General features: G+C 41.0%; 1 pseudogene; it reads right to left on the bottom strand.

Annotated features, from left to right (window-relative positions):
- Positions 1–1,756: 1,756 nt before the first annotated feature.
- LOC115134914 (kynurenine 3-monooxygenase-like) lies at positions 1,757–22,587 on the bottom strand (annotated as a pseudogene).
- Between the last annotated feature and the right edge of the window lie 1,652 nt (positions 22,588–24,239).

Here is a 24,239-nt window from a genome sequence, read left to right as displayed (position 1 = left end):
TTCATGCATGCCTCGGTGTTACTTGCCTCGAAGCGAGCATTGAAGTAATTTAGCTTATCTGGAAGGTTCGTGTCACTGGGCAGCTCGTGGCTGTGCTTCCTTTTCTAGTCTGTAATAGTTTGCAAGCCCTGCCACATCGGAGCCGGTGTAGTACGACTCGATCTTAGTCCTGTATTGACGCTTTCTCATAGTGACTTCTTTTTGCCATCTGCTTATATGCATTTCCTTGCATTTGCAACTTCAATCAAAAAACATTACTGTGGTTTTAACGTACTGATCATGAGGATAATAACTTTATTTATATATGATTCATTTAATAACACGTCCACACAAATCCAACATATGTTATTTTCTGGCAAGCATGTCACATTGAACTGACATAGAACTGGGACAATATGCCCTAAATTATCTGGGTTATCTAGATTAGTTACTGTACCATGACTGACATGAAAAATATAAATGCAACATGCAACAATTTTACCGAGTTACAGTTCATATAAGGAAATCGGTCTATTGATGTGAATTCATTAGGCCCTAATTTATTGATTTCACATGACTAGGAATACAGATACTGTATGCATATTTTGGTCACAGATACCTTAAAAAAAAAAGGTAGGGATATGAACAGAAAACCAGTCAGTATCTGGTGTAACCACCATTTGCCTCATGCAGCGCTATGCATCTCCTTGACATAGCGTTGTTCATTGTGTCTTGTGGAATGTTGTCCCACTCCTCTTCAATGGCTGTGTGAAGTTGCTGCATATTGATGGGAACTGGAACATGCTGTTGTACATGTCGACTCAGAGCATCCCAAACATGCTCAATGGCTGACATGTCTGGTGAGTATGCAGGTGATTGACTAACTGGAACATTTTCAGCTTCCAGGAATTGTGTACAGATCCTTGCGACATGGGCCTTGCATTATCATGCTTAAACGGGAGATGACGGCAGCGGATAAATGGACTCGGGATTTCGTCATGGCATTCAAGTTGCCATTGATATAATGCAATTGTGCTCATTGTCCGTAGCTTATGTCTACCTATACGATAACCATACCGCCACCATGGGGCGTTCACAACGTTGACATCAGCGAACCGCTCGCCCACGCGACTGGGATTCTGGATTCATCGTGAAGAGCACATTTCACCAGCGTGCCAGTGGCCATTGAAGGTGAGCATTTGCCCACTGAAGTTGATTACAACCCTGGTCAGGACAATAAGCACACAGATGAGCTTCCCTGAGACGGTTTCTGACAGTTTATGCATAAATCCTTTGGTTATGCAAACCCACATTTTCATCAGCTGTCCGGGTGGCTGGTCTCAGACGATCCCCCAAATGAAGAAGCCAGATGTGGCTTGCCTGGTTATACGTGGTCTGAGGTGAGGCCGGTTGGATGTACTGCCAAATTCTCTAAAATGACATTGGATGCGGCTTATGGTAGAGAAATTAACATTCAATTCTCTGGCAACAGCTCTGGTGGACATTTCTGCAGTCAGCATGCCAATTGCACGCTCCCTCAACTTGAGACAACTGTGGCATTATGTTGTGTGACAAAACTGAACATTTTAGAGTGGCCTTTTATTGTCCCCAGCACAAGGTGTACCTGTGTAATGATCATGCTGTTTAATCAGCTTCTTGATATGCCACACCTGTCAGGTGGACTGATTATCTTGGCAAATGAGAAATGCTCACTAACAGGGATTTAAACAAATTTGTGCAATTTTTTTTTAGAAAAATAAGCCTTTTGTGCGTATGGAACATTTCTGAGCTCTTTTATTTTAGCTCAAAGCATGGGACCAACAGTTTTACATAATTTTGTTCAGTATACATTAACACAATGTTCCCCACAGGCCTTCAATTACATTAAATCAAATCTTTATTGAGTACATGATCAAAATCTCATTGGTAATTGGGTCGCAGAACTCTGTCTTTATCCCATCTGTTTTGAGGTCAGTTGATTTGATCTCTGCTGTTTGTAGCTCAATTTCTCAGTGGTATGACCCACAACCCCTCAGAAGGGACTCTTGAGGGCCTGCAGCTTAGACCACAGCTGCTCGATGGGGATATTTGGCAAGTTAGGGGGGTATCTGACTAGCAGGTAGGAGCCCCCCGCGACAGACACTGCAGCACAGAACAACAGGCCTTGGTTGATCACCTGAGGGGAACAAGATAATCTTGATCTCTAAGGCTTTTGATACAGTTGATCATGCTATACTAAGGCAGAGATTGTCGAGTGTAGTTCGCAAACCATGCAACTGCATGCTCTGAAAGACCTATCTGTCTGATAGAACTCAGTGCACTCAATTTGATGGGCTTATGTCTGTTAAATTGACTGTCTTTAATGGTGTGCCCCAAGGCTCTGTACTTGGTCCTCTCTTATTCACTATTTAAATACATGATTTAGACAAATGTCAAATGCCCAACTTAATTTTTATGCTGATGATACTGTTATTTACTGTTGTGCCTCGTCTCTTAAAAAAGCTTTCTAGAACTTGCAAACTGCTTTTTATACTGTTCAACATACCTTGTGTCAATTGAAGCTTATCCTCAATACTGACAAAACTAAACTAATGGTGTTTTCTAAAGCAAGAAATAGACCTCTGAACCTTTCACCTATTACTACCTGTCAGGGCAAGGAGTTTGAGGTTGTAACCTCATATAAATATCTTGGAATTTTTTGATGACGGCCTCTTTTAAATAGCATATTCAACAACTTACAAAACAATTGAAGCTGAAATTGGGATTTTATTTTAGGAATAAGGCCTGTTTTTCTTTTGAAGCATGAAGGAGGCTAGTATCAGCTAGATTTATGCCTTTACTAGACTATGGGGATATTTTATATATGAATGCTTCCGCTCAGTGTTTGAGATCAATTGACACCCTTTACCATGGCACTTTGAGATTTATTTTAAACTACAAAACCCTTTCACACCACTGCACTTTGTATACCAGGGTTGGCTGGCCTTCTCTAGTCACTTGTAGGCTCAGGCACTGGTATACTTTTATTTACAAAGCCATTTTGGGTTTACTACCTTTTTATTTTGAAATGTGGTGGGTACTCTCTTCGTTCGCTGGACTTTATCCTACTAACTGTTCCAAATGTCCGAACTGAATTTGGTAAAAGGGCTTTTTATGTACAAAAAAAAACAGGCCAGCGTCTTGGAACACCTTACAAAATACTTTTCAACTGGAAGAACTTGTCCCGATTTGGTATTTTTAAATCACTGATGAATGATCTTGAGACTGATTCCCCGACCTGTCAATGTTTTTAATTTGCTGTTTTTGATTTTGTTATACTCTTGTGAATTCTATGGTTTTTACTAGATTATTTGTAGTTTTTCATGTTTGTCTGTAATTTTTGTAATGACTTGGTGCTGCCTATCTTGGCCAGGACGCTCTTGAAAAAAGAGATTTTAAATCTCAATGAGCCCTTCCTGGTTAAATAAAGGTTAAATCCCATCCATCCATTTTCAAGGTACAATTTTACCACTGTGATGTTATTTTCAAAGAATGTTGGCTATAGCAACAATTTTCTCCCCCTTCTCCTCTGTCCCTTTGCCTGCACGTGACGTTTTGTCTGTACTCGAGTGACGTTTTGAAGAAACCTTGACATTATCCCACGACAGACGTCAAAGATGGCAGGTCAGACAACTTGAATCAGTGCCAGGGACAACAGGCTCGACTAGCAACCTCAGCCCCTCCAAATCATAATAATTTTAATAATATGTTTGTCAGACAGGGAACTATTTTTTTTAAATATTTTTTATTTAACCTTTATTTAACTAGGCAAGTCAGTTAAGAACAAATTCTTATTTACAATGACGACCAATCCCGGCCAAACCCAGACGACGCTGGGGCAATTGCGCGCCGCCCTATGAAGGACCCAATCAAGGCCGGATGTGACACAGCCTGGATATGCACCATCTTTTTGGTTGCAACAAGACTAGTGTTCTACATTATAACTTTGCTAGGTCACTCAGGTTAGAATCAATTCCCTTTTTCTTATCTTGTTTTGAAAACATTTGTTGAAAGCAATACTCAAGCAGCAGTAGGTTAACGCATACTTGCCCTTTCAAAATGTCCGCAAGGCCAGATAGTTTATGCTGTCTTTCTCTGCCTGTCTAAAAGAACATGTATGCACTTAAAGACCCTTGAACAGTGTAGAATGAACGTGTACAATGTCCTTTCTTACTTTGTCTTGCCAGTGCCAGTGTTTTACCACCTTATGGTACTTGTCCTGGTAAATGTAACCTGGGAACAGTGTATGGTGAGAGACAGAGATGTATACAGAAACACACAGAAAGAGAGTTTTAGAATGCTTCGCAGTAATGCACACTTAATCATATTAAAATGTATTCAATTTCATGTATTATCCAACTGGACTTAAATGTACTAGGAAACACTTGCCATGGTGTATAAGGGAGTTATTGTCCTTGGCATGATAATGTGAAGGAAATTGTCAACGTACTTTCGGAACAGGAACCATTTGGAATTGACGTGTTCCCGCATCTAAAAGGATGCAAAATACATCTGTTAGCAAATCGAACCATCTGTGCTCATCGTAATGAAAAACCCATTATTTCTCCTGTAATGCATGTCGTTGCAGTGACATTCACCTTCTGCTTTTTTAGCCTTCAACATTTCACCCCCACAAACAAACAAGCTCATTAAAGACCAATAGGTGCCAATTTTCACAAGTATGTCCATAGAGCGAAGGCTACCTTTTGCTCTGTAGTCAGGTGTTCTTATGATTCTGAAGGACTCTTGCCAAGGCGTTGTGGGTGTGTGTTTTCACGTGTGTGATCTCTGGGAAGAATGGCTACAGCGCCAATGTGACCGTATGCACGTGGAGAGTAACACTAAGACCAATTACTGTCTGTGTGCACAGATAAATGAATTAAAAGGATGGATGGTTAGAGAAAGCTGGCTTCCTGTCAATTACTCTGGACTCAACCAACCCAACCCAAGTACAGGTAAATATGTCCCTGCTCTGCCTGTGGATATTCACTCTGCATATTTTGGAAGACAAGAGCTATGAAATTGAAATGACAGTAATAAGTTGCGCTAATTGTGTCAGAGAGCCTTTGGGAACGGGGGATACCTACAGTAGTTAGTTGTACAACTGAATGCATTCAACTGAAAAGTGTCTGAATCAGACAAGGTAAAAATCTGTCAGCTCAGGGATTCGATCCAGCAACCTTTCGGGTTACTGGCCCAAAGCTCTAACCACTAGGCTACCTACCACCCTGTCTTAGTGTGTTTGTGTTATCTTGTCTTCTTGGTGCCACTAATTCATTTCATTACGACGTGGTTCTACACCTGCATGGCTTGCTGTTTGGGGTTTTAGGCTGGGTTTCTGTACAGCACTTTGAGATATCAGCTGATGTACGAAGGGCTATATAAATACATTTGATTTGATTTGATTCAGCGGCGCTTCATTAAATGCTGGAGATTATATATATTTATCCATTTGTAAAAGCCATAATTGTGAAATTATGTTGAATCAATGAGAATGGCCGTTAAGCTATTGATTGAGGCAGACAAAGGCCAAGGTAAGTAGATAGTCTATAATGTTATTACAGATATGATATTCAGCTCACATTGGCCCGCTGTAGTTCAGTTGGTAGAGCATGGTGCTTACAATGCCAGGATCGTGGGTTTGATTCCTGGGACCACCCGTATGTAAGAAAATGAATGCACTCCTGGCTGTAAGTTACTTTGGATAAAAGTGTCTGCTAAATGGTGTATACATATTTGTGCTTTCATTCAATTGGAAGGTCATCACCATCTCTTTAATAAACTAAGTGTTTCATTACCTATATGGAACTTATCATATAGTTCTATAGATCCAGTGTCGCTGAAATCTGAGCGTACAGTTTGATCACTGTAATTGTGTATGGCAAAATTGGGTCGTATTCATTAGGCACCAAATGAAAGCAGACAGACTAATACAAAGAGGAACTACTTGGACTTAATTTCTGTTTTCCAAAGCAAAACATTTTAAACAGTTTTTCTGTAGCATGCCCTAATGAATAGCCTCAGACCCTGGTGATTGATTTTTCTTTTAAGTACTAATATCTAAATGGGTACTACGTTACTTCAACGTAGTTGTACATGGCCAGGTCTGCCATAGCGTGGTCGTCTGGGACTCGGACTCTGGTGTACTCAGGCAGAACAGCACCTGAAAAAAGAAAGAGAAATAGCTTAGAATGAACAGATTATACATAATTGGTTAGAATGGAAATTTGTCTACCTTTTCCAAGCACCCTCAGACGCGCACATGTGCATGAAATGAAACATTGATATTCTGCGCCACTAACAAAACAAACTCATTTAGCAGGCATCAAGGGGGTACGTGGATGCTGATGCTCTGACTTTCAAAGCGTATTTGCCTTGCAGTCTGTAATATTACGTGTGTTTACTCACTGAAGTCTTCGTTGAACTGGTCCATGATTTCGTTGAAAACAAGGCAGTCTTCAAAGCCCTGAACGATGAGTTAACAACATGTTTCAAATAACATCGAGTCAACATATCTTATATTAACAATTAAATGGCACTGAGCAGTTGTTTTGATCCAAATGCGAATGACAGTGAATGCATCAATAGCATAGAGTATGTATGTGGTTGAGTGGCATACAATTAACCTATGACCTTGGCATTGCTAGCACCATACTCTCAGCTGATTCACAAGAGACCACGGAGGTCTCATATCTTCCACCCTCCTCCCCCTCTCACTGTCCCACTCTGTATATACTACATGTATTTCTACTTACTGCGTTCATCCCCTGACCGTAGAATGGCACCATAGCGTGGGCTGCATCGCCCATAAGGACGCACTTGTCACCAAAGTGATATGGGGAGCACTTCACGGACACCATGGCCTGGGCTGGCAGACGGAAATAATCCCTATTAAGAGCCTCCCTGTGAGACACAGAATGACCACTATGACATTGATATGCATAGTGTGGTACGTGCTGATTTCTCACATACAGCTGCACTGTAATACCTCATCCATGCTCTCTTTTCAACCACTGTATCTCATAAGAGGAGAATATAAATCATATTCTTCAGGCTTGCATTGGCAGAGGAGTGCAGCTAGGACTTCAAACAACACACTGAGCTAGGGGTGTTTTATTGTAGGCGTAGCATTCTCTAATTGAAAATAAATAAGCAAATTCAACTGTGAATTTAGACTGTGTGTGGTGATTCTAAAAGTAAACAGCAATTCAGCGGTTTCTCCTGCCTCATTTCAAATCAACCCTGAAAATACCTAGAGTTACACACCTCAGCTGTTTCCCCCACCCCGTCCATGTCCTACCTCACTATCAACTGCAGCTTGCTGTTCAGTTCAAATTGAAAACTCAGCTCCCCAGGCCACGTGACGTTGGGTCAGTAATTACACGCTCCTGAGACAGCGGTTGTTTGAGTTGTCCTGATGCAGGAAATTGATAGGGAGAGGGAGGGATGAAGGGAGGTAAGGATGGACAGCAGGATGGAGGGACGGGGAAGAGAAAGTCACTTACGCTCCTATTAGTGGGATGGCATCGGGAAAGTATTTCTGGAAAAACTCGATGACCTTGTCGCCCGTGGTAACTTTCTCAAACTCCTCAAATGGCATGAAGAGTGTGCAGGTGAAAGTCTTGTCCTAAGAACAAACAATATGGAGATTATCGTAGTAAGCCTGAATTCATCGATTTTTGTCTAGCTTTTATTTGAGTGATTGGTAATTGTCAAATATTTATAATTAAAAAATATATCGATCACTATCTTTTCTACATACTTTATATCTAGTTTTAGTAGTTTCAATTTACAGAAAGTTTATTATTTTTCTTTTATTTACCCCTTTTTCGTGATATCCAAATTGGTAGTTACAGTCTTGTCCCATTGCTGCAACTCCGGTACAGACTCGAGAGCCATGATTCCTCCAAAACACAACCCTGTCAAGCCTCACTGGTTCTTGACAAACTGCTCGCTTAACCCAGACGCCAGCCCAGCACAGCTGGCGACTGTCAGCATGCATGTGCCCGGCCTGCTACAGGAGTTGCTTGAGCGCGATGGGACAAGGACATGCCGGCTAACCCCTCCCCTATCCCCGACGACACTGGGCCAATTGTGCGCCACCTCATGGGTCTCGCGGTCACGGCTGGGATCGAACCCGGGTCTGTAGGGACGCCGCCACTTGGGAGGCCGTGTTTTTTTATTTTTTACACTATGCAGTAAAAAACCTGATTGTGTGAAATGAGAGCACTTTCTTATTAATGGGGATTCAGTTAACCATGCTCTCAATAACCTTGTCTGAGACCTGATGACCGTTAACTCCCTGAGTGGCGAACATGCCATGCATCTAGTTGATGGATGTTGCTTATTGGCAAATCCATTACTTAGTCCGTTAATATGCATCAACGTCCACACCAGCATGGTCATGTGATCTGCGCTGGCCAAAATGGATAATCCACTTGGACTGATGGATGTGGAGTAGAGAGATGATGATGGTGGGTGTGTTAGCAGCTGCCGGGTCAGCCATGGCTATCCATCAGCATCAGGCCAGCCTATCCCATGCGTCCTAAGAGTGTCGTTACCGTGGAGTTTCCCCGGCAGCAGGGCATTTTTCACCGTCCTCCCAATGCACACTGGGGCTGTACTGAGTAACAGTACTAATGTACCCTTGAATTAAGTGCTTTAACCTGGCCACAAAACAGAACAGCTTTCTCTGAATCAGTCAGGCAGAACTATCATAATGGTATTAATAGTAGCAGTTGTGGAGGCTGAGAGATGGGATTACTGACTATCTACTTTGCTGACATTTTTTTTGAATGTTCACATCTGTTAAAAAGTAGGGCTGGACCTGTGGGACCCAGGGTATTTGAGATGTGAAGATGGTGAAAAAGGTTTTGTGACTAAATAATTTATTTTTGGTAAAGTGAACATTGGGTGCTGGACCAAGAGACCCATGTTCTGAGGTCAAGGGTCAAATAACCCTGTTTACACTGTGACTTCCTAACGGTGATGAGTCTCTTTTGCAACATGACATACTGTATAAATACACTATGTCATTATTGTGACATACAGTACAGCTTAGGTGCGATATACAGTGCATTTGGAAAGTATTCAGACCCCTTCACTTTTTCCACATGTTGTCACGTTAAAACCTTATTCTAAAATGGATTAAATCGTATTTTTTTTCTTAATCTACGCACAATACCCCATAATGAGAAAGCAAAAACAGGTTAAAAAAAATGATAACTGAAATATCACATTTACATAAGTATTCAGACCCTTTACTCAGCACCTTTGGCAGTGATTACAGCCTTGAGTCTTCTTGGGTATGACACTACAAGCTTGGCACACCTGTATTTGGGGAGTTTCTCCCATTCTTCTCTGCTGAACATCTCAAGCTCTGTCAGGTTGGATGGGGAGCGTCGCTGCATAGCTATTTTCAGGTCTCTCCAGAGATGTTCAATCAGGTTTAAGTCCGGGCTCTGGATGGGCCACTCAAGGACATTCAGAGACTTGTCCCAAAGCCACTTCTGCATTGTCTTGGCTGTGTGCTTAGGGTTGTTGTCCTGTTGGAAGGTGAACCTTCGCCCTAGTCTGAGATCTTGAGCCGTCTGCAGCAGGTTTTCATCAAGGATCTCTTTATACTTTGCGCAGTTCCTCTTTCCTTCAATCCCAACTAGTCATCCCCACAGCATGATGCTGCCACCACCATGCTTCACTGTAGGGAGGGTATTGGCCAGGTGATGATTGGTGCCTGCTTTCTTCCAGACGTGACGCTTGGCAATCAGGACAAAGAGTTCAGTCTTGGTTTCATCAGACCCGAGGATCTTGTTTCTCATGGTCTGAGAGTCCTTTAGGTGCCTTTTGGCAAACTCCAAGCGGGCTGTCATGTGCCTTTTATTGAGGAGTGGCTTCCGTCTGGCCACTCTACCATAAAGTACTGATTGGTGGAGTGCTGCATAGATGGTTGTCCTTCTGGAAGGTTTTCCCATCTCCACAGAGGAACTCTAGAGCTCTGTCAGAGTGACCATCGGGTTCTTGGTCACTTCCCTGACCAAGGCCCTTCTCCCCCGATTGCTTAGTTTGCCCAGGTGGCCAGCTCTAGGAGGTGGAGGCCACTGTGTTCTTGGGGACCTTCAATGATGCAGAAATGTTTTGGTACCCTTCCCCAGATCTGTAACCCGATACAATCCTATCTCGGAGCTCTACAGACAATTCCTTTGACCTCACGGCTTGGTTTTTGGTCTGACATGCACTGTCAACTGTGGGACCTTATATAGACAGGCCTTTCCAAATCATGTCCAGTCAATTGAATTCACCACAAGTGGACTCCAATCAAGTTGTAGAAACATCTCAAGGATGATCAATGGAAACAGGATGCACCTGAGTTCAATTTCGAGTCTCATAGCAAAGGGTCTGAATACTTATGTAAATACGGTATTTGTACGTTTCTAAAACCATTTTTTTTTGTGTGTGTAGATTGAGTCCGGGGCAAATGTTTTTTTTTCCATTTTAGACTAAGGCTGTAGCAAAATGTGGAAAAAGGGAAGGGGTCTGAATACTTTCCGAATGCACTCTAATGTTTAAACGACACTATTTTGACATATTCTAATGAGTCCATATTGTCTTTTACATTAGTTAGAGCCATTAGTTAGACTATTTTAGAGACATTTTCTCATACTGTACACACTTCACAAATGCATCTCTCCAACGTGTTTAAACTTGCCTACGCTCTATTATCAAGTTTAGCAGCTGATAATGAAGCTGAAAGGATAAATATAGTATGGACATACGGGTAAACATACAGTCTCTAATTTACATTCACCAAGTTGGGCAGAGCAATCATCATGAACGTGTTGCGTGGCCATATGTGTAGATCATTAGGCTTCATGGCAAACTGGGGGCAAAGTAAATTAAATTAGGGCATTATTACAGTATAAAGACATAAACACATCATATACAATAGACACAGCAGCTTTGCATCAACCAAAAGGTGACCAACATACAAAATGAGATGTCACCCAACGCCTTATGAAACACTATGGTGATACAATGAACTATAAAAACATCCAGTGCAGATCTGAGTTTAAATAGTATTTGCTTTCTTTCAAATACATTGAGCGTTTTATTTAGCCAGTGGTGAATGTGTGGGCTATGCACTTTTGGGACTATACCTTTAGTTCCATTGCACCGGGAGAGCTCATTCCATATAACCTTATTCAATATTATCTAAAAGGCTAAACTGATCCTAGCCCTGCTACTCCGAGACTGTTTTGAATATTGCCCCAGGTCTGATCCTGTGCCATTTTCTGAGCATCAGAGGACCAACCTCTCCATTGATGGGGGGCATGGTGAACTCCAGGTACCCATGAGGGATGTAGGTCTGACTGTAGTTGAAACGGCTCTGACGGAGGAATTGTTTCCGAATGGCAGAGAACGCTCCATCACATCCCACAATCAAGTCTGCCTGGATCTCTTCCTTTGCACCTTCAGCCCTAAGACACACCATACAGTACGAACATTATTCCACAGATAGATGCTATTCATGATGAGCCTTATTTATAGTTAACAAAAATGTGTCATCAAATGTGATCATGTAAAAATGTCAGTGTAAATAAAGTTCTCCTTCTAAGTTAATAATAACCCATAATGACAAAAGTGAAACCTGTTTTTAGAATTTTTTGCAAATGTATTGAAAATTAAATGCAGAAATCTTTACATAAGTATTCATACCTCTGAGTCAATACTCTATAGAAGCACCTTTGGCAGCGATTTCAGCGGTGAGTCTTTCTGGGTATGTCTCTAAGAGCTTTACACACCTGGATTGCGCAACATTTGCCCATGATTCTTTTCTGGTAGATTTAAGTCAAAACTGTAACTTGGCCACTCAGGAAAACATTCACTGTCTTCTTGGTAAGCAACTCCAGTGTAGACAATAACCTGTTTCAGGTTATTGTCCTGCTGAAAGGTAAATTCATCTCCCAGTGTCTGGTGGAAAGCAGACTGAACCAGGTTTTCCTCTAAGATTTTCCCTATGCTAAGCTCCATTTTGTTCCTTTTCATCTATTTCTATTTATTATGTACCTGCTTCCTTCGGTTCACTCAGTCAATTAGATTAGTTTTGTGGAGTAACTACAATATCGTTGATACATCCTCAGTTCTCCTATCACAGCCAATAACTGTTCTAAAGTCACCATTGTCCTCATGGTGAAATTCATTAGCGGTTTCCTTCCTCTCCGGCAACTGAGTTAGGAAGGACCTGAATCTTTGTAGTGACTGGGTGTATTGACACATCATCCAAAGTGTAATTCATAACTTCACCATGCTCAAAGGGATATACAATGTCTGCTTATTTTGTTACCCATCTACCAATAGGTGCCCTCTTTGCCAGGCATTGGAAAACTTCCCTGGTCTTTGTGTTTGAAATTCACTGCTCAACTGAGGGACCTTACAGATAATTGTATGTGTGGGGTACAGTGATTAGGTTGTCATTCAAAAATCATGTTAAAAACTATTAATGCACACAGAGTGGTCCATGCAACTTATTAAGCAAATGTTTACGCCTGAACTTATTTAGGCTTGCCATAAAAAAGGGGTTCAAGACATGTCAGCTTCCATGTTTAATTCAGTTTGTAACATTTTCAAAAAACATAATTCCCCTTTGATATTATGGGGTATTGTGTGTAGGCTAGTGACAACCAAATCTACATTTAATCATTATTAAATTCAGGAAGTAACACAGCAAAATGTGGAAAAAGTCAAGGGGTGTGAATACTCTGAAGGCATTGTATGCTGTTTAACACACACAAGGCCACATAAAATAAAATGCAGGAACACAGAGACCAACTGTAAATAATAAAGCAAGAACAAGTCAATTTTAGACAGCACTTAGTTCTCCATTTTACAAGTCAGACCAAAATGACTTTAGGGGAGGGAGTGAGAGAGAGAAGAGAGAAAGCGAGAAAGAAATGTGTGTGTGTGTGTGTGTGTGTGTGTGTGTGTGTGTGTGTGAGAGAGAGAATATGAACTATTTACCTGATTCAGTGCTCCAGTCGAGTAGTTTGTGGGAAAAGTTCAGATTTATGTTGGGATACGTCTCTGCTGCTGCAGTTACAAAACAAAGAATTACAAAAAGATCTTATATCACGGTCATGACAAGACAATTCTCTGCCGTTGACTTACAGTGCCTTGCGAAAGTATTCGGCCCCAAGTGCTCCTTGGGATGTTTAAAGCTTGGGAAATCTTTTTGTATCCAAATCCGGCTTTAAACTTCTTCACAACAGTATCTCAGACCTGCCTGGTGTGTTCCTTGTTCTTCATGATGCTCTCTGCACTTTTAACGGACCTCTGAGACTATCACAGTGCAGGTGCATTTATACGGAGACTTGATTACACACAGGTGGATTGTATTTATCATCATTAGTCATTTAGATCATTGGATCATTCAGAGATCCTCACTGAACTTCTGGAGAGAGTTTGCTGCACTGAAAGTAAAGGGGCTGAATAATTTTGCACGCCCAATTTTTCAGTTTTTGATTTGTTAAAAAAGTTTGAAATATCCAATAAATGTCGTTCCACTTCATGATTGTGTCCCACTTGTTGTTGATTCTTCACAAAAAAATACAGTTTTATATCTTTATGTTTGAAGCCTGAAATGTGGCAAAAGGTCGCAAAGTTCAAGGGGGCCGAATATTTTCGCAAGGCACTGTACATGGCACTGCAAACATTGGGCAACAGCTAACAAAAATGCATTGAAATATCTCCTCTACTCAAAATTACAACTAACTAATTGTAGCATTAACGTAAAAAGTGAAGAGAATTAGAAGGGGGAGAAAGTAAGGAACTGTTGGCCCTGCATTAAATACCAACATTGGTTAAAGAAAATTGTGATAAATAAAGTATACTAGTTTCATTTAAAGACAACAAAAAATGTACAGCTGTGCCATATAGATTGCAAAATAGTTGGGAGGAGATTTGATGTACCAATTCCATGGTACGGGGTTTATGACCTGATAGACAAAACGACACTGGATTCAAAACAAATAATTTAAATAGAGTTTTTCTATTTCAAATCAAATCAAATTTCATTAGTCACATGCACCGATCGGTGTAAGGTCTACATAACATAGACCTTACATTGAAATGCTTACTTACGAGCCCCTAACTGACAGTGCAGTTTAAAAAAATACGGATAAGAATAAGAGATGTAACAAGTAATTAAAGAGGAGCAGTAAAAAAAAACAATATATACAGGGGGGCACCGGTACAGACTCAATGTGCAGGGACACCGGTTAGTTGAGGTAGTATGTACATGTAGGTAGAGTTAATTAAAGTGACTATGCATAGATGACAACAGAGATTGGAAGTGGTGATGGGAGGGGGGGGGCAATGTGAATAGTCTGGGTAGCCATTTGACTAGATGATCAGGAGTCGTATCGTGTGGTAGCAGAGAGAACAGTCTATGACTAGGGTGGCTGGAGTCTTTGACAATTTTCAGGGCATTCCTCTGACATCGCCTGGTATAGAGGTCCTGGATGGCAGGAAGCTTGGCCCCAGTGATGTACTGGGCCGTTCACACTACCCTCTGTAGTGCCTTGCGGTCGGAGGCCGAGCAGCTGCCATACCAGGCAGTGATGCAACCAGTCAGGATGCTCTCGATGGTGCAGCTGTAGAATCTTTTAAGAATCTGAGGACCCATGCCAAATCTTTTCAGTCTCCTGAGGGTGAATAGGTTTTGTCGTGCCCACTTCATGACTGTCATGGTGTGCTTGGACCACGATAGTTTGTTGGTGATGTGGACACCAAGGAACTTGAAGCTCTCAAGCTGTTCCACTACAGCTCCGTCGATGAGAATGGGGGCATGCTCGGTCCTCTTTTTCCTGTAGTCCACAACCATCTCCTTTGTCTTGATCATGTTGAGGGAGAGGTTGTTGTCCTGGCACCACACGGCCAGGTCTCTGACCTCCTCCCTATAGGCTGTCTCGTTGTTGTCAGTGATCAGGCCTACCACTGTTGTGTCATCTGCAAATTTAATGATGGTGTCCAGGATCCAGTTGCAGAGGGAGTTGTTTAGTCCCAGGGTCCTTAGCTTAAAACTCTCTCGGTAGGTAATGTGGTCTGCAGCTTATCATGAGAAACTCTACCTCTGGTGAGCAATGGCTCGAGACTTCCTTAGATATCGTGCACCAGCTGTTGTTTACAAAATACATTGACCGCCGCCCCTTGTCTTACTAGACGGCGCTGTTCTATCCTGCCTGTACATTGTATAACCAGCCAGCTCTATGTTGATATTGTTGTCGTTCAGCCACGACTCCATGAAGCATAAGATGTTACAGTTTTTAATGTCCCGTTAGTAGTTTAATCTTCCCAATAACTTGTCCATTTTATTGTCCAAAGATTGCATGTTTGCGTGCAGAATTGAGGAAGTGGGGGTTTACTTGATCGCCTCCTACTCCTCAGAAGGCAGCCCGCCCTCCGGCCTCTCTTTCTCCACCTCCTCTTCACGCAGATCATTGGGGTCGGGGCCTGTTCCCGAGGGAGCCGTATATCCTCTGCCTCGGGCTTGTCAGAGTCGTGAAAGAAGAAAAAGGATTCTGCTAGTCCGTGGTGAGTAATCGCAGTCCTGATGTCTAGAAGTTATTTTTGGAGAGATGGTAGAGATGGTAGCGGCAACATTATGTACAAAAATAGTTTAAAAAACAAGTTACAAACAACACAGATAAACGAACAAAAAAAAACACAATCGGTTGTGGGCACGTAAAATGTCTGCCTTCTGTTCCAGTGCCATTTTAACTATTTAAATGATTATACAAAATTATACAAAATTCTTGCAACCAATACTGTATATGGGGGGATACAACCATCCCTGCTCTGCAGATTTTGCTGCGAAGAGACAGAATCATTAGATCATTTGTTTTGGTACTGTACATATATGTAGCTTGTTTTTGGTCTCAGGTTCAGGAATGGCTGAAAAATTTGAACATTTACCTGGAGCTAAATCTACAAATAGCACTGCTGGGTGATTTAAAAAGTCATAGTCAATTGATCAATAATATAATAATACTCTTAGCAATAATGTGTATTTTTAAATTACAATCTGTAGAAATGATGAGAATAGAAAGGTTCAAAATGTTTGTGAACCATCACAGTTGAAAAATATATGGCAAATAGATATAGAAAACTGGATGTTCTTCAGAGATAGATGGGAGGGGTTGAGGGTAGCTGAAGGATAGGACTAAAAACAAACAAAAGATAACCATTGTAAAAAATATACTGTGTCCGTAAAATGTGTATAGTAAGTGTTGTTGTCCATTAGTTTACTCCAATTAGGGGAGGGGTGGTGGGGTCAGGGGAACATAATTAAGGAAAATGTATTTAAAAGAATGGGGGATTGGAAATGATGCAGACAATTACATTGATGGAGGCCACAATCTATCTGTAATATTAATGCTGATCTACCTCCCCTCCCAATTTTAAAAAAAAAGAAAAGAAAAAAGAATAAAGAAGTATATAAAAAAACATGACAAAACCATTGCTACAGGCTTGTACATATAGTGATGACTGTCAGTAAACACAGTCGACTGCTGTTATGTGACTTTCACATGTTAACTTTTTGTTCGGGAGAGCAAGGATCGACGATATAAGCCTGTTGTACGACATGCACTAGTCTACTAAAACAATGAGTATAGAGCTTCTTTTGTGTGCGCATGTCAACAACATTTTAGTACTGTGTGTAGGCTAGTGACACAAAATCTCAACCTGATCCAGCTAGATTACTTGTTGGTTATTACTGCATTGTCGGAACTAGAAGTACAAGCATTTCGCTACACTCGCACTAACATCTGCTAACCATGTGTATGTGACAAATACAATTTGATTTGATTTGATTTTAAATTCCGGCTGAACCACAACAAAATGTGGAAAAGGTCAAGGGGTAAAAAATACATTCTGAAGGCACTGTTAGTGGAAAGACACAATGTCTATATTTAACCTAAAACTTTACAAAGTGTTTTTAGACAATACTTTTTACAAGTACATAAGATAAGATCAACTTTTCTTCATCTTAATCATCTATCTTCGAAATGGCAGATGGACATACAGGTAGACAATACAATATTAACCTATTTCCCATTCAAGATGAGTGGATAAGAACACAGCTTTTCAATAAGTACATGCAATATTGAGGCTCTGACATGCTCTCCAGGACTCATGGGAATAAGGAATTTCATTCTCCTACCTGACAACAGTTCTTTGTTGAGGTTGGCTCTGTCGAGAGACAGGATGTACTGAAAGGAGATCAGGATGTTACTGTAACTCTAAACTAGGCCTACACAGAATAATGTGACACGTTTACACTGACACTACCACTTTTAATACAAAAAGAGTGCATACTTCAGTCAACAAGACATTTCAAATACATTTTGGAGGCGATGCTCGGGTGTCTAAAAACAGTCAGTGATGGAAATGTGAGCAGGATCTGGGAGTTTGACTATTGTCTAGTAAGAAGAACTGAGATCATAGCATGAGTTAGCCTTTGATTAAAAATCACCTTTTGAAGTGTTGCATGCATGGGATAATTGATTTAGTGGAACATCTATCGGAAGTGCCCTTTTTCATCTTGTCCTTACTACTTGAACAACTGGGCAGGATAAAATCCCTCTCTTTCCTCCCCCCCTCCACCCACCACCATTCTCTACCTAGCTGGCCTCCCATTATTATTTTCCATCCCTTTGTTCTATGTCTGACTGTGCCTTTTCTCTTTCGTTTCTCACTTCTCTCATCTGCATTGCCCCCGACATCCTGTCTTCACCACTTCTCTTAATGAGAGAGGGATTACTGATCATAGTTTTTCCTCTTTAAAAGGCAGAAGAAGACAGAGGATAAAACCCTAGACAACATCAGACACATCACAGCTATGTGTACACAATAGGGATTTCCTCCCTCCGTCATCACATTGCAGCGTACCTGTCCTGACCTGCGCATAACCTTTATACTATGGGGCGGAATTACAGCTCATGTCATCTATCATGGATACAGAACTAAACGTGTGACAGTGTTGGGACATTTCAACAAGACTGGACCAGACCTGGGGTCAAATACCATCATTTTAAATACTTTAGCTGTGCTTCATTAAGCTTGCTTGTTGAAATTCCCCCCAAATTTGCTAACGCCACCCACCTGGCACTCCGGGCAGGCTAAAGCAAATGCTCAAAGTATTCTAAAGAGTACATAGTATTTGAACCCATGTCTGTACTGGTCACGGTGGGCTTCTGAGGTCAAGGGGGGTGCCGTGTACATTGGGGGGACATTATGGGGTATATGGAATTGTTTTAAGAAGGTTATACCAAGGATCATTTTGCTGTTTGATTTTTAATTTTGAAGTATAAAATATATATAAAACAATTATTTGATGAAACCTTATTTTTGTCCTTATTGCTATTAGCCCCTACAAACACATTGAATAACACGTTCACTACATGGAACAACAGATAGTCCCCCCCCAAAAAAAAATGTAAAGGAAGTTTGTTCTGAAGTGTCTGTCCTATATCTGAGAGATGTAAGAAAGTTCAGGAAACATTTGTTATTTCTTTTTTTTCATCTATTTAACCCCTTATTTTTGGCACTAAATTGTATCCATATATGCTTCCATTAATCTTTTCAACTGGTACCAGGGGACATTCAGACAAGTCTTCTGAGGCTTGTGGGCATCCTAGAGCAAAACAATCGACATGTAAGAGCCTCGCTTTTCAACAGGGGGGTCAAATCAGTGTGTAGCCCAAACTGTTCAGACACTCGACCTTAGGTTAAACTATTTATGTGTATGTGACCAATACAATTTTATTCGATTTATTTGTTTAACTGACTATTCACACTCTAAGAACCTAAGACAGATGTTCATTTGAAATATCAAGTATTCTGGGATTGAAATAAAGGCCTGCTTCATTTGAGGCATTTTCAAGATGAAACACATAACTCCCATTCCCTTTTCTCCCTGTTGCAAACAAGCGTAATGATTTTCCGAGTACCGTTGGGATGGAAGAGGTCCTGTTGATTCAGATAGTAAATCCGAGGCCAGCGACCCATGCTTGTGTCTCGGTGCATTTTCTATGATGAAAAAGTGCTAAAGTGGCCTGTCTGTCTCTCGAACAACAACGTTTCTGGAATCTGTGCTGAGCGCTGTTATGACTGTTGATTATCGGTCATTCTCGAATTGGGGATTGTGGGATTTGCTTCCATTGCCTTTTTTCCCAAAATGCCATGCCACAATTCAATAATGAGCCTTATGCTACAGCGACAAAGTGATAACTAAGAGAGAGTGGGAGTGACAAATGTAGCCTCTCATCAAGTCTGCATTTAAGGTACTGTAATTATACATCAGTAATACAAAACGCTGACAGACTGCTGCTTTACAAGATAATGGCCATCCTTTGTCTTGCTTGTCAAATGTATTAATAATCTATCTAATGGGATTTGCAGTGTGATGTGTGTAGGCAGTGCAGCAGCAGAATTACCTGGCCTTTCTTGCCATAAGGAATGGGAGACTGTGTCCCATTCAAAGCGTGGATCATTCTGGAATGCATGGGGATTCCTTTGGAGACAACCTGGAGAAGAAATCAAAACGGGTCAGATTTTCCTCGTAAACAGGGACCAAGGTCGCTTTTACAGCTGAGGTCCTGAATTACAGATTTGACAGAAAATACACGCATCAAAACACAAATACAAAATGCACATTATTGGTGTATCGACAACAATAACGTGGTGAAGACAAACTTAGCGAAAAAGGAATACATCGCTAAGTTCTCTAACAACGATTGGCAAAATGTTCAAAACACATCTATCTGTTCGGCCATAGTTCAGGAGAGTGTATATTCTTTGCTCTAAATATGGGCTACCTAAGTTCATTCTGTCCCTCATCATGACTGGCCTTGAAGTTTTATTTAAAAAGTTGGCGAAGCAAACCTGACCCTGTCATGCTGAAAAGTAATTGAAGTGTAAAACAACCTTCTGACGCAGTGCCTGCTGAGCCATACATAACACCCTAGGTGCGCTAAATGCGTGCCCACTAAAATAATATAATAGCTTACTTCAGTTGCCAGAATATAACACTTTAGAGAACTTTAAGTACAGGGGCCCAGCCCAGATGTACCCATGGGGCTTGGGTACAGGCACTTCAAATATTTCATCATTATGAACACATCAAAATCAAATCAAAGAGTGGTTGCCTGCTTCCGTTTTCATCTCTTATATGGTCTTGAGACTAGGAATTCAAATCAAATCAAACGCATTCATAAAGCCCTTTTAACATCAGCAGATGTCACAAAGTGCTTACACAGAAAGCCTAAAGCCTAAAACGCAGCCTAAAACCCTAAACAGCAACCAATGCAGATGTAGAAGCACGGTGGCTAGGAAAAGGCAGGACCCTAGGAAGAAACCTGGAGGAAGGTACCAGGCTGAGGGGTGGCCAGTCCTCTTCTGGTCGGATGGAGATTATTAGAGTAACTGGTCATTAAAGCCAGATCATTCTTCAAGATGTTCAAATGTTCATAGATGACCAGCAGGGTCAAATAATAACCACAGTGGTTGTATAGGGTGCAACATGTCATCACCTCAGGAGTAAATGTCAGTTGGCTTTTCATAGCTGAGCATTCAGAGGTCAAGACAGCAGGTACAGTGGAGAGAGAGAGCGAGAGAGAGAGACTTGTTAACGAGGGTAAAAGCTGCCAGTACAGTGTGTCCTCTGTCTGCTTTGGAGAGATTTTGAGGGGGGGGGCATGGTTACTATGTGGCGATTTAATTAAAGCTGAAAGCAAACAGCCCCTGAGTCAAACCTGGATGTCATTTGTGAGTGGAGAGAGACAGGGAACTGCGCTCTACTCCACCCCTACAGCTACGTAACGTTACAGAAAACGTTATCCCCCCAGAGTGGGTGTGTGATGCGCATGTATCGTATAACAAGAATCATTTTTATATGAAAGAGGGTGTTTGGTCATTAAGCAAACCAGCAGCGTTACGACTAGGATCACTTTGTTTTTGTCAACTTTGTTTGTTTGAGAGAGAGAGAGAGAGAGAGAGAGAGAGAGAGAGACGAAAACAGCAGGTCCAGGACAAGGTAGCACATCCGGTGAACAGGTCAGGGTTCCATAGGCAAAACATTTGATTTCCCACAGTGGTAGCCAATGACGGACAAACCTGGACAACATACCGTGTCTTCCATTCCCACGTGCTTCAAAGCCTGGCGACCCCTGTGAGACAGAACTAGATTGATGCTTCTTCCTTTGACTATTTTGGCTTGGCGGATATCTGGTCAGGATCATAGATAGAAAGCAATTTCAAACATTAAAGAATTATGAGACTCAAATCTAACATACACAAGCACCTTCTAATCAGAGTTTATTTGCACGTGCACTGGATGTAAATGGTACAGTGAAATTCTTACTCGCAAGCTCTCCTCAAAAGTACAGTACACTTCATCAAAAATGTTCACAAATAAGTCATAAAAATAGTGATGTTTGGAAATACATACACAATAAAAATATACAGTATAAACTATAAATTGTGCTAAAGTGAATAGTGACCTGGTTGAGCTGCTTGTCAATCCAAATGTAATATGTCTGCATCTGGTGAATGCTTGTGACACCAGTGTCATATATATCATATGCCAATGGTAATAACTTATTTTGTAACTAAAATGTATGTTTAGATTGCTGTGTGATAGCTACCAAGACAAAGCCATTGTGCTTTGTTGTTAGGAATATTGTAGTGACTAATGACTGCACGCAGTGCATACTTCCCGAAATAAATGCAGACTGCTTTGTAGCTATTCAATATCAGAGAAAGCGCTTAATATGTGGCATAATCAAGTGTTTACCTTCTCGAGATTCAAAGACCTCTACTTGAAAACCTCTTTTTGCAAAGTAGCAGGCATTCAAGTTGCCGACCTGAGAGAAAGAGTTGAATGAGTCTGTTAAAGGCTTACATATTTTTTCATTAGTTCATGGTGGAGGCAGCATCTATTTAAATGGTTACCACTTGTGATAAAAATGGAAATTGATTTTTTTTAAATGGAAATTGTTAAAAAATATATAGATATATGGTTACTGCAAAGCAATATCCGAGAAAGAGATCAAGAGTGAAATATCAAAATTGTCAATTACTGGTAGGATTTACTCCTCTTTACAGGATGTTTCTCTAATGGCCTACTAGGAAAAGTATAACCAGTGATACTACTGGTTGTTAACAACCTCAATTCTGTTAGCTATGTTATTCAGTCATGCATTTTACACCATCTATTAGGAGCGAATCTGCAGTGTAGCAAATTGACAAAGCCAAAAGTTGTCCTATAACCCCAAGAAATGAACGGTCCTGAATGAGTATCACGAAATATAAATAAATAGATTTATTTTAGAAATAGATACATAGTTTATGTTGTGCTAAGCTTTTCATAACAGCATATATCAGCAGACTGACAGACCCTTTTGATTTACATTTACATTATCCATTTAAACGTTTACTTCTTACCAAACCACCTCCCACCACAGCCACCACTTTTTTCCTGTTGGTTGATTTGCTGTCATTGGTTGAATAATCCATTGTAGTTTACGTCGTTGTGCTGGAGTCTTGCAGAGTCCGTTTTGTCTTTTAGTGTTCTGAAATTAATTTGTGCATTAGCCGATGAAATTAAAACTTCTTTTTTTTTATTTATCGGGGACGGTCAGGGTTTTGAGGGAGGAGCGACCCCGGAACTCGTTGTGGCTTCTCTTTTCCTCACGATGCAAACAAAACACAGAGATAGTTCAGAGTGGAGGAATTTCCCATAAACAGAGAAACAGAAAGATAACAAGAGCTGCCGGATTACATACATTTGACGGCTGTGTGAATGATCTGATAGGGGATTATGTTGTCATATAAAATCACTTAAATTTTTAAAAAAATGACTGTGCTCCAGAATCGCTAATCAAAGTTGTGCAACAAAAGAACAGGTCCATACCGATGCCTACGGACATTGGAGGAAATTACACATTTACTCTGAAATTCAACAATTGGATGCTGATTTACTTTAAATTGCTCATACTGTACCGCCGGGATCGATCAACATGGGTCTCTTGTTCCCTCGAATGGCCATGTAAGCATAAAGCCCCCACCCACACATTTCAAGAAAACATAAGAACAATATTTTTTTTACTTCAGGATAAAAAAAAGAAAAAAAACGAAAAATTACAATAGGCTAGTGGTTTTCAAACCTCTCCTCAGGGACCCTTAGAGCAGGGATGGGCAACTCCAGTCCTCAGGGGCCTGAATGTTGGACAACAACCACCAGAGCCACTGCCTGTTCACACCACTACCATCCAGAAGGCAAGGTTCATCAAAGCTGGGACCGAGAGACTGCGAAACAGCTTCTATCTCAAGGCCATAAGACTGCTAAACAGCAATCATTAACTCAGAGAGGCTGCTGCCTAAATTGAGACCCAATCACTGACCACTTTAATAAATGGATCACTAGTCACTTTAAACAATACCACTTTAAATAATGCCACTTTAATAATGTATACATATCTTACATTACCCACATCATATGTATTTTCTGTATTTTATACCATCTATTGCCGCTCGGCCATCGCTCATCCTTATATTTATATGTACATATTCTCATTCACCCCTTTAGATTTGTGTCTATTAGGTAGTTGTAAGGGAAATTGCTAGACTACTTGTTAGATATTACTGCACTGTCTGAACTAGAAGCACAAGCATTTCGCTACACTCGCATTAACATATGCTGACCATGTGTATGTGACAAATAGAAGAGGGGCAGGAAACATGGCTCACTCGAGAGACGCTATCGGAGTCGGTGCAGCCATCTGGTTTCTCCACGCATCGCGCCGATAGAAATAAACATCTTTCTGGTAAGAAGAGCGGCAGGGGGGTATGCCTTATGATTAACGAGACGTGGTGTGATCATAAAAACATACAGGAAATCAAGTCCTTCTGTTCACCTGACTTAGAATTCCTCACAATCAAATGTCGACCGCATTATCTACCAAGGGGAATTCTCTTCGATTATAATCACAGCTGTATATATTCCCCCCCCAAGAAGACACATCGATGGCCCTGAACAAACTTTATTTGACTCTATGTAAACTGGAAACCACATATCCTGAGGCTGCATTCATTGTAGCTGGGGATTTTAACAAGGCTAATCTGAAAATTCTATCAGCACATCGATTGCGCAACCAGGGCTGGTAAAA

Source organism: Oncorhynchus nerka, linkage group LG10 (genome assembly GCF_034236695.1).
Source record: "Oncorhynchus nerka isolate Pitt River linkage group LG10, Oner_Uvic_2.0, whole genome shotgun sequence".
In the NCBI taxonomy this organism is placed as follows: Eukaryota; Metazoa; Chordata; class Actinopteri; order Salmoniformes; family Salmonidae; genus Oncorhynchus; species Oncorhynchus nerka.
The sequence above is the reverse complement of the archived record's forward strand: the minus strand, read 5'-3'. Positions and strand labels throughout refer to the sequence as shown.